Raw genomic sequence first — 18,245 nt, forward strand, 5'->3', positions numbered from 1 at the left:
TTTAGAATGATATACCTGTAGCCTAAAATTCAGGGCACACAAGTGCTACATCTTTAGTCTTTTTTATTTTTCAAGATATTTATATATATATATATATATATATATATATATATATATATATATATATATATACATTATATAATATTTGTACCATAAAAGATTACATTATGTTGTGGCCTGTAAAAAAAGAAGAAGCCAACAGGTGTGGATATTTATTATTAACAGGCTGTAACCTTTATGGGTCTATGACTGTTTAAGAAAACTTTGCTTGAGTGTCAACATTTGTATTTTTAGTCAATAAATCCTGTGGTTTCATCTTTACAAACCAGCCAAAAAAAAAGTTAAAGTTTTGAACCGTAAAAGGAAAAATAGTGCCCTGAAAACAGGTAAACTAAATGTCAGCTCTAAAACTGATTTTCCATTTCAGGTTTCATCTGTACTTTATTTCTCTACAGCGGTTATCATAAGTGAACCGTTCTTCAGCTCTTATTCTGAACAGGGATCAGAGCCTTTGTATCAGAGACAGGCAGGACAGTATTACCAGCTCACTAACAATCTATTAGCTGTGAGTGTCAGTGTGTGTGTGTGTGTGTGTGTGCATGTGTTTGTGTGTGTGCGTGTGTGTGTGTGTGTGTGTGTGTGTGTGTGTGTGTGTGTGTGTGCGTGTGCGTGTGTGCCCTTGTGGTTCTGGTGGAAAGGAGTTAATGTGTGGTTATATTTGAACGACTGAGGAATGTGTTGACTGTTGACCTTGGCCAAATGGAAGCCATTATCTCCCCTTCCCGCTGAGGCCCCCCTCCTCCACTGAGCTGATCAATTAATGAGAGAAAACACAGTTTACATCGATACTAGTGTCGCCAGCAGCCACAGAGACAGAGGGAGGGGTTTGGGTGGGGGCTGGGTCATTGAGAAACACAAATATCAGGACGGCACATTGAACTAATACAGCACTACTTAGACGAGGTGAGAACATATTATCATATTATTTATTCCAACATGAAGCTTGTATTAATTGACATTACATTTTAAAGAAATAAAAAAAATAACAATAATGGTAAGAGTTCATATGTTCACTAAAAGCTTACTTTTATTTCATTATGTGAAAAAAGTTTCAAATCTGCGTGCAATCATTTCGTAATTCTTAATCTAACAATATACTATGTTGTGAACTACAGTGTGTGTTGGAAGTCTAATATTAGTCAAAGGATTGGAATGAATTACTCTTTCATTCACTAACTTGAACCTGCACCATACACACTGAAATGTAGTGTGATTGTTCATTTAACCCATCCTCATATCAAGAGCTATAGGAGCATTGTGGTGGTCTGCTGCCTTGTTTAAGACCACCACAGACTGTTATCCTCAAACAATAGTACAGGTTCTGCTCCAGGTCCAAGTCAAGTCCCTCGAGACTGAACTACTGCCGTCCAAATAGAACATGGAATAGTTGATTCTGTCCATAAATAATATAAATGGCCTAACATTTCTAAAAACAGATGAGGACCTATATTAATACAGTGCTGTCCTGAAGGGTTAGGGTTATATTTAGCAGGGTCATGACTCATAGTTAGCAGGGTTGTTAACAGGATTAAGCCGGGTTCACATGAGCAACGATAAAACTAGCTGTTTTCTCCAATGCTCTGTTCCTACCTGGAGGTGAGCAAAGAATACATTGGGTATCATGGGAGGGCGGCTTGAGGGTTAGGGGTAACTCAACACTTCAAACCATAATGGACAAACCAGAGGGCTTCTTTTATACAGCCTATGTATGGGATTAGTTTTGTATCATAAAGATAAAGCAACACTTTCTCAGAATAAAGCAAAACTATGAGTTTAAAAGAAAAAAAAACAGAGTCAAGCAAAACAAAATACATTTAAAAAATAAAACTATAAGTTGCAAACAAATCATTTGTGTAATCATGTAAACTATAAGTCTTTTTTCTTTGTTTTAACATAGGTTTTTGTTTGCAGTTCTTGTTTCTTCTTTCTCAATGATCAGACTTTTGCTCTCGCTGCAGCTCTTCTCGTTTGTCCTCATTTTTTGTTTTCGATTTTGACACACACATCCCAGGTGTATGGGCTCAGAACAGTCTCATAATACACACATGCACACAGAAGGATTCAAACTTGTATTTCATGATCCGCAAAAGGATTCACACTTGTACACACTTGTATTTCCGGATCCACACTTGTGTTTTTCAATGCACACACAAATGCGTTCCGTTTCATATACATGTAAATATAATACAAACACATAAAAAAGTTTTATATATGTATTTTTGATCCACACATATTTGTTTTCCGTTTAAATCCCCTGAACCTGCAAACACAAACCGCTTTCTGTGCACGGATCGCTGTGCATTCGTGTGTGGGTTTTTTGAGACTCCCCTGACGCTCACCCGATTCGTACTTGTAATTTCTCTCATCTATAGCCAATCAGATGTCTCCTCCAGTCTAAGTCAATCACATGAGCGCGCCCCCACGAGGGTATGATTTATTGCGTTCATGACACTTCATATACGCATTTTGCGCAGTCCGGTCAGGTCAGCTCGCTAAACAGAGGGTGGAGCTTCAGGTGATCATGCAGAGCTGCTTGTCTCGGTTAGACTCAGCAGCTGATCTGATCTCTCTCTCGCGTCCGGTTACACTTCACTCGCGTTTATGTCCATATCGATCAGATCCAGCTCTCCTGATCGGCCTTTATAGAGAGCACCGATCAAACTATTAAGAGTGAATATCGGCCGATAATGACCGGCGGGGCTCCCCCCGTTGACAGTTCACTGTCTAGCACTGGCTTCGTAGTGCACTGATCGATTAGGCTAAGCTAACCTGTAGCTGCTCCCTCCACACTCACAACAACTTCATACTGACATAAATAAAGCAGCTGTATTCGCCAAACAGAAAACACACATTTAAAACGGTTTTGCCTGCCGTTTTTGTGTACACACAAGCATTCATCAATGGTTCGTAAAGTCGCGCTGTACCTTAATAATATTAAGGCTTGTATTTGTGTAACGGGTCACAACCGTAAGCGACCTGTTATCGATCAGGAGACACAGCGAAGCATCTAGGTGTCTTTTCTGGCGTTTATTCTGAAGACCTCCGCAGCACTCACTTCAATGTCTTCTTTAGTATTTATAGATTAAGAAATGAACAAGAAAATCTTATCAAGTAATCACACAAAATACAAACACAAACATACCTGAGAACAAAACACAATATTCTCCTTAAATCCACGCTGCACATCTTTACAAAAGAAAACAAAGGAAGGGTTAACATGTAAACAAAGAAAATGACGCAGATCGCGTCTAATTCCCGCCAAAACCACACCACAGATATCACTAAAAAAATACAAATTCTACGGTGAAAACCAAACAAAAATGGGTCAACAAGGTACCCAAATTAACACTCAACAACACACATCACTTCCATCAACCCAAACAGCCGGTCCATCACACAAAACCGCAATGATTTGTTACACCTCTCCCAGCACAGCTTACCCTCCGCAGCACTCACTTCAATGTGAGGGGAAAGCGGAAATGACATACAGGAAATAGAAAAAGATGTGCAACGGGAAAGTGTTCCCACCAGAAACATAACTCAAAAACATCAAAAGTAAACAATCTCATAAAAATAAAATTCACAACCCATTATAAATCGTAATTTATAACTATATTTATTTTACACATTTTTAACTCCGTTTCACACACCCCCACTGAATTTTACTGAATATGAGCATAGACTACATAATAGTCATCTGTCATTACACCACATCACCGAATAAACAACACCGAGGGGTTTTACATAAAACAAACCAACATGAAATGTCTCCCTTTAGGATGAAGTGGTATGAGAGCAGCGCGTATCTCTCAACCCAGCAACTGGTAACAGAGTGCCTTATACACCCCCACTAAAATCCCTACACATATTGTAGTACAGCTCATCACAAAAGAAAAGAAAATCAGCAGAGTGTAACATCAAAGTCAATATCTCGGAAAACAAACAAAAATAGAAATAAACACATATTACTGTCCAAGACCCTTAAACACTAAAAGCTCAAAATGCAGACCTTCAAACAGACTTAACATTAAACCTGACTGGTATAACGTCCTGTCGGGACATGGTCTGTATCAGTCTGTCCACGGTTTTGACCAGCCGGCCAAGTCGTTTTCTAAACTGAGTCTGCACAGTGGAAAGGAGAGACTGTGCTCGTGAAATCTGGTCAACGGAATTTAACACCTCTGGGTCAGTACCCCAAGTCACGGTGTTAGAGTCCGACAGTCCCACATGCGATCGAGAACCGAGATGCCTCGGGGGTTAGAGGACGTGCTCTGCAGGTCAGAAACATCAACTTCTGATGGACCTGGTGTGGACAGTTCTTTGATCCATGCTATGGTTCTCCTTTCAGAATCCACAGAGTTCGGACCAGTCAACGGGCTCTGACTTTCGCCATCAGGCACAGATGAGTTCATGTCACATTCAACATCAAGACTCCCACCGGCTGCACTAGGAGACACTCCACCACCCTGAGATTTGGACTCTTAATTTACCCTCACGAGGACAGCCTCTGAAGTCGACGAATCTGTAACAGGCTCGGATGAAGCAAGTTCAGATGTTTCACTAACGTCTGATCCGTCTCCAACAGGGAGAAAACTAACCAGCATCAACAGGTTCCTGTGGATAACTTTCTCCTGACCACTGACCGTGTCACGGATCCTGAATGTATATGTCCCTTTGTTCATGTCCATGACAGTGTAGATAGTAGAGTCCCATCTGTCAGCAAGCTTCTTCTTGCCTCTGTCTCTCCTGTTGGCCATTAACACCCTGTCACCAACGTCAATGGTAGAGCCTTTCACTTTCCTGTTGTACAACTGTGCATGTCTGCGCTGCTCCTTTCCAGCATGAGCCTGAGCGACCTCCATTGCTTCTTTCAGGTCAACAGCAAGACGGGCTACATATTTGTCGTAACTCATCACAGCAGAGTCATGGAAGACTGTACTAAAAAGCACATCAACAGGTAGGCGAGGGACACGGCCAAACATGAGGTAGAAAGGCGCATATCCCGTTGTCTCGTGGGCTGTACAGTTGTACATGAATGTTAGGGTCTGTAACCGTCTTGGCCAGTCACTTTTCTCCTCAGGCAGCAATGCAGGAATCTTACCACCTAGGGTGCGGTTGAAACGTTCCACACTCCCATTTCCCATGGGGTGGTAGGGGGTTGTGTGTGACTTTCTGATGCCAGACAATCTGAGAAGCTCACTTATGAGATGACTCTCAAAGTTAGCACCTTGATCACTATGGATCCTCTCAGGAAATCCATACACACAGAAGTACCGATCCCACAGCACTTTCGCGACTTGTTTAGCTGTTTGGTCCCTACAGGGAAATGCCTGAGCCATCTTTGTGAAATGGTCTGTTATTACTAGAACATCGATGGACTTGTTCTCTGAGTCTTCAGCTGACCAAAAGTCTATACAGACTAGTTCCAGCGGCCTTGTAGATGTTATACTCTCCAAAGGGGCTCTCCCATCAGGCTCAGCTGTCTTACTCACTATGCATGTCTGACAATGACGCACATAATCTCTCACGTCTCTGTCCAAACTTGGCCAAAAGAACCTCTGTCGTGTTAAACTAAGAGTTCTGGACTGGGCTTGGTGTCCGGCTCGGTCATGGACCCCTTGCAAAACGATTGTCTTGAGTGAATCAGGAACAACATACTGGAAACGTTTGGCTTTCGTCTTGTGGTCTCTCGAAACACCATCATTGACAACTAATTTGTCCCAGTGTTTAAGGCACTTTGTGACAGTAACAGACTCTCTGAACTTCTCTCTCCTTGAAGGTCTCCGACGCCTCTCCACATAGAACAAGACACGAGAGAGGATTCTATCATCGAGTTGCTTGTCTCCAAGGTCTTTCTCTGTATAGGATGGCAGGGTAACCGAGCAAGGTGGAACCAACTGAGGTAAGTGTTGCAACACCTCAACAGCAGGGACTCTCGGACCACAATCCCATTCAATATGCGACAGCAACACCGCTGCAACATCTTCCATCACAACAGACTGAGCCTGCACCTGAACTGGTGTGCACGTGGACTGAGGACTGCAGCTCCCTTGACGGTGTGAATCGTGACCACAAAATGACTTGAATGCATCTCGGACCAAAACACATGATACTTTAGAAACTTCGTTGAGAAGACCATCATAAGCATCCACAAGTAGTCTGTGTCCAACACTCTCTCTGACAAAGGGCACACGGCTAAGAGCATCAGCTACAACATTTTGCGGACCGGGACTATATTTGATGTCAAAATCATAACTGGCCAGCTTGGCCACCCAGCGTTGCTCACAACAGTCCAGTTTTGGCTTTGTCAGGATATGAGTCAGCGGGTTATTGTCCGTCCAAACCGTGAACTTGTGGCCCTTTAGCCAATGACTAAACTTGTCACACACGGACCACTTCAGAGCCAGAAACTCCAACTGGTGCGCTGGATAGTTCTTCTGTGACTGAGAGAGTGACTTGCTGGCGAAAGTAATGGGTCTGGCACGTGTATCACCCTCCTGGACTTGAGACAGAACAGCCCCTAATCCATCCAGGGATGCATCAGTTGACAACAAGAATGGACGGGAGAAGTCAGGGTGAGCCAGGACAGCACTGCAGATTAGTGAAGCCTTTAGGTCGCCAAAAGACTGCTCCTGCTCATGAGTCCAATCAGACTCACACAACCTCCTGCTCGACACTTTGACGTTAGGCCGCTTACTCTATCTTTTCACACCTTTCAACAGGTCAAACAGTGGCTTGGCAACAGCAGAGAACCGTGGCACGAAATGCTGATAATAATTGACCATCCCAAGGAAAGATCTTATCCTCTTCTGAGACGGTGTCTTGCCATCCAGCTCCATGAGGTCTGCACTCGTCATGTTCGCGATGCTCTCCACCTTAGATGGATCAGTTGAAACACCATTCTCACAAACGATATGGCCGAGAAACTTCACTGTTCTCCGCAGGAAGAAGCACTTCTTGGGGGATAGCTTCAAGTTGTGACCGCGTAGCCTGCTAAACACCATCTCCAGGCGATGTAGAGCTGTCTCCTCATCAGGCGCAAACACCAACAAATCATCCAAGTAGCACAGCAAGCTCAGATAATTCTGGTCACCAAAGATACTGGTCATCATGCGCATGAAACTGCCAGGGCTGTTGCATAGACCTTGTGGCAACCGGTTGTACTCGAACAGGCCCATTGGCGTTGTAAAGGCTGAGTACTTTTTGTCATCCTCGTGAAAGGGCATGTTGTAAAAACCTGAGGTCAAATCCATCGTACTCAACAGACAGTGGCCTCCCAATGCTGCCAAACAATCCCCTTGGTGGGCAAGAGGGTGGGCATCCTTCAGCGTCCTCTTGTTCAACCACCGAAAATCTGTGCAGATGCGGAGATCCCCATTTTTCTTCCAAACTAGCACCAAAGGGGAAGCATATTCACTGGTTGATTTCCGGATTATCTCTTTCTCCTCCATCTCATTCAGCACTTGGAATAGTTTTTGGTACTGACCAGGGGGCACTCTCCTGTATGGGAGCCTGAACGGTCTGTTGTCTGACAGGTGAATGCGGTGAACGAAAGCCTTCGCCTCACCACAATCCAGATTATGACGTGAAAATATGTCCTCATACTGTAGAACAAGGTCAGCCATCTTTCCAACACAATCCGCCGACACTTCACACGAGTCAATGTCAACATTACTGAGCCCAATCGACTTGAGTCGATCTTTGGCTGAATCTGTATCAACAGCAGGCACACTTTTCTGCGTGTGACAGGACAGGTGATTATCCGAGCTCTCAGCAACATCCATGTGTTCGAGTGCAACACAGGAGAATAAATCAGCCAACTTAGCATTACGCCTCAGCAGAATAGACTTGGGTGTTGTGTTGACAAGCTTCAGTGGAACCCATCTATCTCCCCAAAGCGCGGTAACAAGCCTTGCAACCATGATGCCTCTGGGAATAGAGCGGGACGATGTCGGCTCTGTCATGACAGTACTGCCAGGTGAAATGACTGTGTTTTTGTGTAGTTTTCCCCATATGAGATACTCACGACCAGGTTCAAGACAAGTGGCTGAGTTACATCTGACTGTCCCAACCTTGAAGGGAACCTCCTCTCCTTTCCAGGGGTCCAAGCCTGACAGCATGGACAGGAAACGTTCAGTCTCTGGGCCAACAGTTGGACAAGGACCAGACACAGTCTTCCAATAGGACTCACACAGCTTAGATTGACGCAGAACGTGTTTTATGACATTTGTTCCTAATATCAACTCATCGTGCTGCCCTGGGACTACAAGTGTGGGAAACAGAATTTTACAGCCATACACTTCCATTTCCACATCAAACGCACATTTAGGCTTAACACGTAGTCCGCCATATCCAATGAAAACCACATCTACATCAATGCGTTTTTGGTCAGTTATTACTTCAGCTTCTCTCAGTCTCACTTCAGCATTTTCACTAATGCTGCAGGCCATCGAACCACTATCCAACATGCCACCTATCACAGTGTCATTCATCATAACAGGTATGTAGAAAAGACTGTCACTATTACCAACCCTGTGGATATTCTGATAGACAACAACAGAGCCATCACAAGAGTCTTGTACTGAATTGTAAACAGTCTCAGCATCTGACATATCATCAGTGTGGGAGCTAGTGACATGACCTGTACTTCCTCCCTCAGAATACAGGTCCGCTAGTTTCCCTGAGACTGGGAGCCTTTTGTGGGGCAGTTTAGTCTGGTGTGGCCAGGAGCAAAACAGCCAAAGCATAGTCTTTCAGACATACAATGTGAAGTGGTTGTGTGGCTAGCATCATTACAGACCTTGCAGGCAGGCTCTCTGGAACGTTTGCCACTTGAGCTGGGGTGAAACCTCTCACCTTGGGTCGGACGGGCTGTATCATGCTGCTGTACTTTGACCATCATTCCCTGAAAAATGTCCACCATCCTAGAGAGCAGCTTCTCCTCTGACTGTTGGAGATTTTGGACACAGCTGGTACGAGAGATGAGGAAGGGGAAGGGGAGTGAAACATATGCGGCTGAGATTGGGGAGAAAGGGACATAGGGCATAGGGCTCGGAGTGAACTGAGCTGCTCGAAGGTGACAGTGGCAGTGTGACTTTTTAACTGACCGACATTAGCAGTCCTGCCTTTAGCTCTTATCTCCCTCTGATAATCATCAATCCTCAGCTGTACATCACGCGAAGTCCATTCGTGGATTGGTTTGCACTTTAAAACACAGGCAAGTTCTGGATCAGGGCAGTACTTAACAAACATGGGAGCCACCTCATTGTTCATGTCCTCTGTCTGCTTTCCTTGTCTGCGCAGGCCCTCAATGGCTAGGTCAGCGGCTCTGTTCACTCTTATCCAGTAATCTACTGGGCTCTCTCTGTCCTTAAGCATTGTGGCATAAAAGTCTGCAAGGGGAAGGCATGAGGAAACATCACTGAAATACTGAAGAAGAATGTCATATATCAGTTCTGGTCTATTCTTTACATCAAGCGCTGCATTACTGCGCAGGGCAATCTTCACAATGTCTCTGGCCTTGCCCATCAGATGACTAATTATTTCCTCAGACTGTTCCTGCACCGGAACACCTTGTTTTCTGATGTAGATCTTAATAACATCAATCCAGTCGTGGACTGAGAGTTTGTCAGTAATGTCACCTTTGAATTTCTGTAACTCTCTGTCAGGTTTAACATGTACTGTCACATGTGGGATGTCATGTCTGGTAGTCTCACATTGTTTATTGTTATTCACAGAAGCAGCATTACAATCAGTATTCATGTTTACAACACCAGCTGACATCAGCTTTGCTACAATAGATTCACCGATTTGTGCTCCTAACTGTCCTACTATGTCTGTTAGATGATGAATGGCTTCTACATCACTACCAGGGGTGGAAGTACATGGACCCTCCCTCACAGACACTCTACCAGGGGTATAACCAGGGCTCTGACCCAACCCAGTGTCAGCATAACCATATTTAAACATTAAACTAAATTATTATTATTTAAATATATTTTTTATGCAACACCCGTGACCCGACCCGCATCATCTTTGTTTTACCCAGAACCGAACCCGGAAAAAAGTGTTTGAAAAAATACCACCCGCGAATCCCCTTTTTTGCGGGTCACCCGTCGGGTACCCGTGGGTACCCGACCCGATGCAGGACTCTGACTGAGAGTGGAAGTGTCCTGAGATTATCGCCTGCAGGCAGGCTCCATGGACCTGTCAGCTCCGGACTGCACAAAATGCGTACATGAAGCGCTACGTCATAAACGCAATAAATCTACCCTCGTGGGGGCGCGCTTATGTGATTGGCTTAGAATTGAGGAGACATCTGATTGGCTATAGATAGAAAAAATTACAAGTACGAATCGGCTGACCGTCAGGGGAGTCTCAAAAAACCCACACACGAATGCACAGCGATCCATGCACAGAAAGCGGTTTGTGTTTGCAGGTTCAGATGTTTTAAACGGAAAACAAATGTGTGGATCAAAAATACGCATTTAAAACTTTTTTCTGTATTTGGATTTGATTTACATGTATATGAAACGGAACACATTTGTGTGTGCATTGAAAAACACAAGTGTGAATCCTTTTGCGGATCATGAAATACAAGTGTGAATCCTTCTGTGTGCATCTGTGTATTATGAGACTGTTCTGAGCCCATACACGTGGGCGGGACTTTCAGGGGTGTGTCCCCATTGGCTACTCAGTTTTTGAGTGACAGCCCACTACGCCACAGATCATACAGGGCAACTCATGCAGCAAACTCCGGAGTCCACTCGGCCACGTTAGTGTCGTGGTCTCCTGGGGAGTTTCATGAACATATCGGACTCATTTTATGGATTGCTGTGCATTATACTTGTTGTTGTGTAGTTTATACTTTATTCCAACTTTAAATATTGTAATACCTGAACACACTGCTGCTGTTACATGATTTCCCAATTTGGGATTGATAAAGTGTCTGTCTATTTATTTTATAGATAAAAAAAACACATCTATGTATTTTCAAGCTAAAGGTGATACACAATATAAACTGTATACTATATTTTTTCAAAGACATCTTTCAAAAGCATATATTGCTATGTTTAGGACAAACAATTAAATGTAAAGACATTTGGTCAAATGAAATGACACAGAGCCAGTGATAACAACAACGTGTGGGTGAAGATGGTGCAGGTCTTTCTTCATGCCCCCCTTCCGAGCTGTCCCCTCAGAGGAAGTGGGAAGACTCTGGACACCACGCTGTCTAATGATCCACACTGTTAATATGAGAGGAAAATAAATGTTCTAGGAAATTAAAAATATGAAGTTAACAATTAAAACACACAGGGTTCATACACTTTTTCACCAATGATTTTCAATGATTTTCCATGACTTCTCCAGGACCTTTACCTAATTTTCCATGCCCAAAAAAATGACTCTTTCTCAGTAGTACCACAGAAAATGGTTTATTTTAACATGGAACAGGAAAATAAGGTCTGCATATGAAACATGTTGTGCCGATCTAAACAAAATCAAGGCTAAAGCAACTAAAATCTCTCACTTAAATCAGCAGTGGCGAAACTACCAGGGTGGCATGGGGTGGCAGCCGCCACCCCTGAAAAGGGGTCTGCCACCCCACCTGCCACCCCAGTCAAAAAATACCAACTGATGATTTATTGGATAATTATTATTAATATCGTTTTAAGATCAAAACAAATTCAAAACAATCCAAAATCGGTGTCAAACTGCAGAATGTCAAATTTGAAAAAGAAACTTGTTGGTGCACAACCCCCATTTTGTCACAGCCCAGTAAATGTGATCTTATATTTCAATATACCACCACAAGTAGTGATATTTTAAACGAAGCTACAGTGCAGTAACATTAGGGCTAATGTATTATGTTAATGGCCTACTTTTTGTGTAAAATAGGCTACAGATCAGAAAAGAGCAGGAGAGAGCGAGCCCGAGGCAGAATCTGCCAATGCAGAGAGCCAGTTCATTGAGATGGAGGTGGAAAAGATCTGCGTAGCTGGTCAGTATGTTTTTGTTGTTGTGTTATGGTCCAGTTGTGTTCACTCCTTACGTTTGAGAAACTCCACTGCCGTTGGTGTGTGAATGGGTAAATGAGAAGCCATTGTAAAGTGATTTGGGTACTGTTAAATGCAAATAAAGTGCTATAAGTGTGACATTGACCATCAGGGTTATTATTATTATTATTATTATTATTATTATTATTGCTACCTATAGTATCTTATTTTATTTTATTTTTCTCCTACACAACAAAAAAATACCCCAACAGAGACCTTGGAGTGCCTTGATCCAGAGCCAGAGCCTGAGCCAGAGCCAGAAAGTGTCAATGATGACTGTGCAGAGAGACAGTCTGAGACAGAAGTGGAAGATTGTGCAGCTACAGCTGGTCCTCATGGTATGTTTTTTGGTGGGTGGGGGGTTCCATTCAAGTGTTAGCTCCTTACGTTTGAAAAAAAGCTACCACAATTGGTGTGAATGTGTGTGAGAATGGCTTAATGAGAGGCCATTGTAAAGTGTGTTGGGTACCGTTAGTTGCAAATGAAGTCCCATATGTGCAGTCCATTTACCATTTGGATCAAATACATATATCAGCACAGAATTAGTGACATTTTATCAAAGCCACAGTACAGTAAATGCCATGTATGATTTGAATCAATGTAGATCAATCAATGTATCAATGAATCAATGTAGTTAATCAATGTATCAATGAATCAATGTAGTTAAATACATCTTGGGGCTTATCAGGGTAGTTATTATAGAGTAACTTTCCCTCCTTATTTTATCTTTTTCCAGACATTTCCAAACACAGAGGGGATGGGCCGACACAACCATCGCTGGAGAGCTTTCCCAAGACGATGCAAGGTTGTGCAAGGAGAAGTTTCCATGCTGACTGGTACAAAATGCATAACTGGGTGGAATACTCACAGTCAAAAGACGCAGCATATTGCTTTGCTTGTAGACACTTTTCTTTACCTAATGCCTCTAGGACTGTGTTTACCTCTATGAATGGTTATTCTAACTGGAAGAAAGCTACATTTAAGGACAGTGGATTTTGTTCACATGCTAAATCAGAGAGCCATGTTAATGCTATGTTTGCATGGACAGAGAATAAGAAAATGCTAGACAGAAACTCATCAATGTTAGGAATGATGGAAGAGGAGTCAAGTAAAAAAGTAATCGAAAACCAGAAATATATACGCACACTTGGTGAAGTCCTGTTGTTAACTGCCACTCAAAACATTTCCCAGCGTGGTCACCGGGAATCATCCGAGGCGGACAATAGAGGAAATTTCCTAGAATTGTTGGATCTCCTGAGCAAGCATGATCCGTTTTTAAAAAAACGAATGGAAAATCAAGCAAAAAATGCAAAATACACAAGTAGCCTGATACAAAATGAAATACTGCAGTGTTTAGCAGATATGGTTAAAGAGGAGATTATCAAAGAGGTTAAAGAGAGTGCACAATTTTCTGTTCTTGTTGATGAAACAAAAGATGTAAAGAAAATGGAGCAGATGTCTTTTGTTCTCCGGTACTATTATAATGGTGTAGTTCAGGAGAGTTTTCTAGAGTTTCAAGAGGCAGATAAACTGGATGCTGCCAGTTTAACAGAGAAGATCATTGGCTGTTTAGAGAAGTATGGGCTGGAATATAAAAAAAACCTAGTTGGGCAAGGCTATGATGGTGCTTCAACTATGAGTGGGAAGCATGCTGGTGTCCAAGCCAGAATAAGAGAAGTAGCCAAGCATGCATTCTACGTTCATTGCAGTGCCCACTGCTTAAACCTAGTGATGGTAGACAGTGTGAAATCTGTTCCTGATGCAAGACATTTCTTTTCATTGTTAGAGCGACTGTATATTTTTATGTCAGGATCTTATGTCCATCCTAAATGGTTGGATGTGCAGAGAGAGATGTATGATGGTCAAGTAAGGGAACTCTCACGTCTCAGCGAGACTCGATGGGCCAGCAGACATACAGCTTGTCGCAATGTCATGGATAGGTTGCCTGCTGTAATGCAAGTACTGGAAGATATTTCAGAGGAGGACAATCCGGACAGAGCGGTTGAAGCAAGAGGTCTACTAGTTCAGATCGATCTAAATTTTATTGGATGTCTTGTACTATTTAGAAAGGTACTAAAGGACACACACTTTTTGTCAGAGATGCTTCAGTCAACACAGATTGACCTTACTAAAGCTGTAGAGTTAATTGCGACCCTCAGACAGACTCTGGAAGACTATCGCAGTGAGACATACTTTGATGAGCTGTGGAATGAGGTACTAGCCACCTGTGAAAAGTCTGACATTTCAACGACTCACACCTTTAAAAGGGCAAGGCAAATAACACAAAGACTTCAAGGTAGTGTTATCATGTCAACATTAGGACAACACACAGAATCGGACAGTAAGAGGTCTTTTATCACCAAGGTATTTTATCCCATCATTGATTGTATGGTTGGTGAAATGAGAAGACGATTCTCTAGCGTAAACTGTGACATCATGCAGGGTGTCCAGGCCCTAAATCCATCCAGCAGCAGCTTTTTATATGAGGAGGCAGTTTTTCTATTAGCAATGCATATGGGTCAAATGTAGAGGATCTGAAACATGAACTGCACCAGACTAGAAGGTTGTTAGATCGACAAGCAACACATGGAAAAAGTCTGTCCAGTTTAATAGAATTTGTTAATTTTTTGGAACCATACAAGGAGGTATTCTTTGAGATGTTCAGGTTATGTAAAATAGCTGTGGTATTGCCTGTTACCAGTGCAGCATGTGAGAGGAGTTTTTCAGCTCTTAAACTGATCAAGAATCACCTGCGTTCTACCATGACTGAGAACAGACTAGCAAGTATAGCAATTCTCAGTATTGAGTCTAAACGTGCGAAAGATTTAAATTTGGATGAGTTTGTGAAGAGATTTGCTGCACAGCATAGCAATCGTCGCATACAGCTTCTGTAGCAATCAGATGATATATGTAACGGAGTCAAAAAACATTCTAATCTGCTTTGTATTTTTTTGGTTGCATTTACAATGTGAAATTTCATCAATAACTGATAATGTAAATATTTGTATATATTTTGTGACTTTAACACACACAGAAATTGTTCTCACAAACCTGTCTAACCTATTCTGTACACATGCACTCACAAAACACTTTGGCAGGCAGGCCTTTGAGGGAGGGCTTTGCTTCTAGGATAATGCTGGAATTTTGTAAAGTGCTGGGAAGTCCTCAAATTTCTAAATCATTCCTATGGCTTGATTTTGCTTTCAAAGTGCCTCAGATTGATTAGATTGAATTAACAATGTTCAACATTTTTGACCCGGGGGATATGCCCCGGATACCCCCCCAGAAGGCTTGCTTGGGATGAGCAACATTTCTGCTGCTACAATAATCCCAAGGGAAACACTGTTTTAATGTACTAAAAAGTGGAATGCTCATGTATGTAGACCAAATATTGAATTTATCACACTTGGGTGTTGAAAAAACTGTTGTATATGGGTGCATATAAAGTACAAAGTAAGGTGGGCTTCCTAAAAAAATTGCCACCCTACAATATATGCCTGCCACCCCTCTGCCACCCCATGAATAAATCTCTAGAATCGCCACTGCTTAAATGCCATTTTAAGTTTCATTACTATCCGATACAGTATTTATTATCATATTATTACTATTTCGGCGATTAGATCAAATATAAATTATATTTGATGCTACTTTAGTTATTTTTCTAAAACTTTGGGGAAAATATTGTTTTCCATAACTTTTCCAGGGCGTGGAATTAGCATTTTGAATTTCCATGACTTTTCCAGGTTTTTAATGACCATAAGAACCCTGAACACAGCTCAGGGGCAGTCATGGACGTTAGGTTTTCCTACAAAGTTAACCCAGCCTCCATTGATTTTCATATCAAATTAGCGTGTTAATAAAATAAGCTATCGTGGCTTATAGCGCATTTAGTGTGTGAGAGAGAGAGAGAGAGAGAGAGAGAGAGAGAGAGAGAGAGAGACCGGTGCCAGCAGGGACCGTGTTGTTAGCATCTGGTAAGCTAGCTGCACTAACGGACACAAGGAGCTGTTTGTTCCACAAGAAGCTGGAGGAGAGTCCTCTCCTCTCAGGCTCAAGGACTCTCTGAGGGTTTAGATAGTTCACTTTAGTCTAAGTTATCTCAGTGGGTCTCAAACGGTTTGGTCACAAATTATTAAAAAGATTATTTCCACGGCACACCTTCATTTCATAGGATCATTATCGTTATATAAAAAAAAAGGGATAAAGGAAAAACAGTTATGAAATACTATATGGCAGTAAAACAAGAATACAGTTTGAAAGGGGAGTGATTTGAAAAATATTCATAAAGAAAAAGAACATCTGATTACATTTGTGTTTCATATGGGTGTTGAGAGATGTATCCATAGATCTCTTAATGTTGCTCTCAAAGTGCACCAGATTGATGCTTTTAACTTCAATATTTAAAAAAATCTTCCCGGGGGAGCATCCCCCCAGACCCCCCTACAGGAGGTGAGGTCAGCTCCCCACTCGTAAGAAATAGCACTTTACCCCTGCCTTTATGCCGTGAGCTGATTATCAAGCCTTCATTGTAGCAGTCGCGGGTGTACTGTGTGTTTGCGTGTGGGGAGTGTTGCAGTAGAACATTCCACTGTAGCGCCCCTGGTGCTCGCGCTTTTTTGAGTGCTCTATAGAGAGCCGCAGTGACGCGTCGTAAAACCCGGAAGTAAGTTAGCATTTTTAGCACTTCCGGTTCCTTCCTCAAAAAGCAATGCATTTTTTCCATAGGGTTTTGGAAAATAGCTCGAAATAAGGTCTGTGGTTGACACAAATTTAAGAGATAAATCACGTTTTGTTCTACGATATTAAATACACAGCAGTGACCCCACTGGGGATTTTTGAAGAGTTTACGTGTCTGAAAAACGATGGTTGTTACCGAATGGCTGAATAGGACTACAGAAATTGTCGAGGCCGTTGTACGTCATTACGCCAAACACGTAAACACTCCCGCTAAGTTTGTTTTCCCCTGTGTTCTGCTTGAAAGCAAGTACCTGCCTATCTTTAGTATCTGTATATCTATATCTGACCATTAGAATCTGTATTTTTGAAATTGTCGTTTTTAACACCGTAGTTTTACAAATTATAGAATAATTAATTACCAGTGTTTTCCAATTTTACTCGGCAGTTCGTTTCGTTGGCTAACGTTAGCTAAAGCTAGCGCTACTAGTTAGCTACGCAATGGTTTGTTGCTTTGCTCCGGGTTGCAGCCACAGGTCTTCGCATGAAACGTGCTTGTTCTATCGTTTCCCGGCCAATGTTTTCCAAAGGAGAGTCTGGATTCGTGCCATGAGGTAAGCTGACGTTACATTTTTGTCCATGTCACGGTGAAATGTAAATAATGGGTAGTGACTGTATCGCCGTTATAGAGATGGTGCTGTTGAAAAGACCGCAACACAAGTAAAGATAATGAATACATCCTATTAAAACCTGTGTGGCTTATATGATAAGTCTTATTAGTACAAGCAGCATAACGTTTCACCATGTAACTAAAGATTGTAGTCAGGGAAATCAGTTTGACATATTGAACTAATAACAAATCACCTCTGGCTGGCAGAGAACTCTCTGCTCCATAGCTTCTCTTGGACGTAAAATCACATGTACATTTTACATTTATATTCAATTTAATAATCCATCCCTCACATACTTTTGTATATATAATAACTTATATTTTGTTTTTCTTGTTATGCTGCTGCAACACAAACATTTCCCAAATTGGGATCAATACAGTAATATCTTATCTTAATTAATTAAGAAATATAACTATTATAATTAGTGTAGCAGCTGACACCTATTTTCAATATGGATTAATCTACCATTTATTTCTTTAGTTCAATTTTCATCTATAAAAATGGCAAAATAGTGAAAATGTTCACGAGACTTATCAAAGTGCAAGGTTATATCTTTAGATGTTTTGTTTTAGCCTATGTACTGTATGTCTTAATGCTCTTACAGTATATGTGACGGTGTGACTTCCATGAAACTATATTTTATATCTTCCCAACAGACGAGCTGACAGAAAACCTAACACTCTAACAACCACAACATTGCAAAGGCGAGTAAATGTAAATTAAAAACAATTCACAATTTTATTATTTCTTCTTCTTTCTTGCAGTGAGGTGAAGCTGACCTTGC

At 41.9% G+C, this 18,245-nt stretch overlaps 2 long non-coding RNA genes across 2 annotated transcripts in view; one reads left to right on the forward strand and one right to left on the reverse strand.

The window, feature by feature from the left end:
* Positions 1-11,854: 11,854 nt before the first annotated feature.
* LOC307025259 lies at positions 11,855-13,578 on the forward strand. The gene is made up of 3 exons (XR_013804129.1): positions 11,855-12,061; positions 12,329-12,454; positions 12,853-13,578. It is a non-coding gene; the product is annotated as an uncharacterized lncRNA (long non-coding RNA).
* A 1,589-nt stretch (positions 13,579-15,167) lies between these two features.
* Positions 15,168-18,245, reverse strand: part of LOC307024465 — a 41,958-nt gene continuing 38,880 nt past the window's right edge. The window contains exon 2 of the long non-coding RNA XR_013803903.1: positions 15,168-15,661. This is a non-coding gene — a long non-coding RNA (uncharacterized lncRNA). The remainder of the gene's footprint in view (positions 15,662-18,245) is intronic.

This window comes from Notothenia rossii, assembly GCF_949606895.1.
Source record: "Notothenia rossii genome assembly, chromosome: 11".
In the NCBI taxonomy this organism is placed as follows: Eukaryota; Metazoa; Chordata; class Actinopteri; order Perciformes; family Nototheniidae; genus Notothenia; species Notothenia rossii.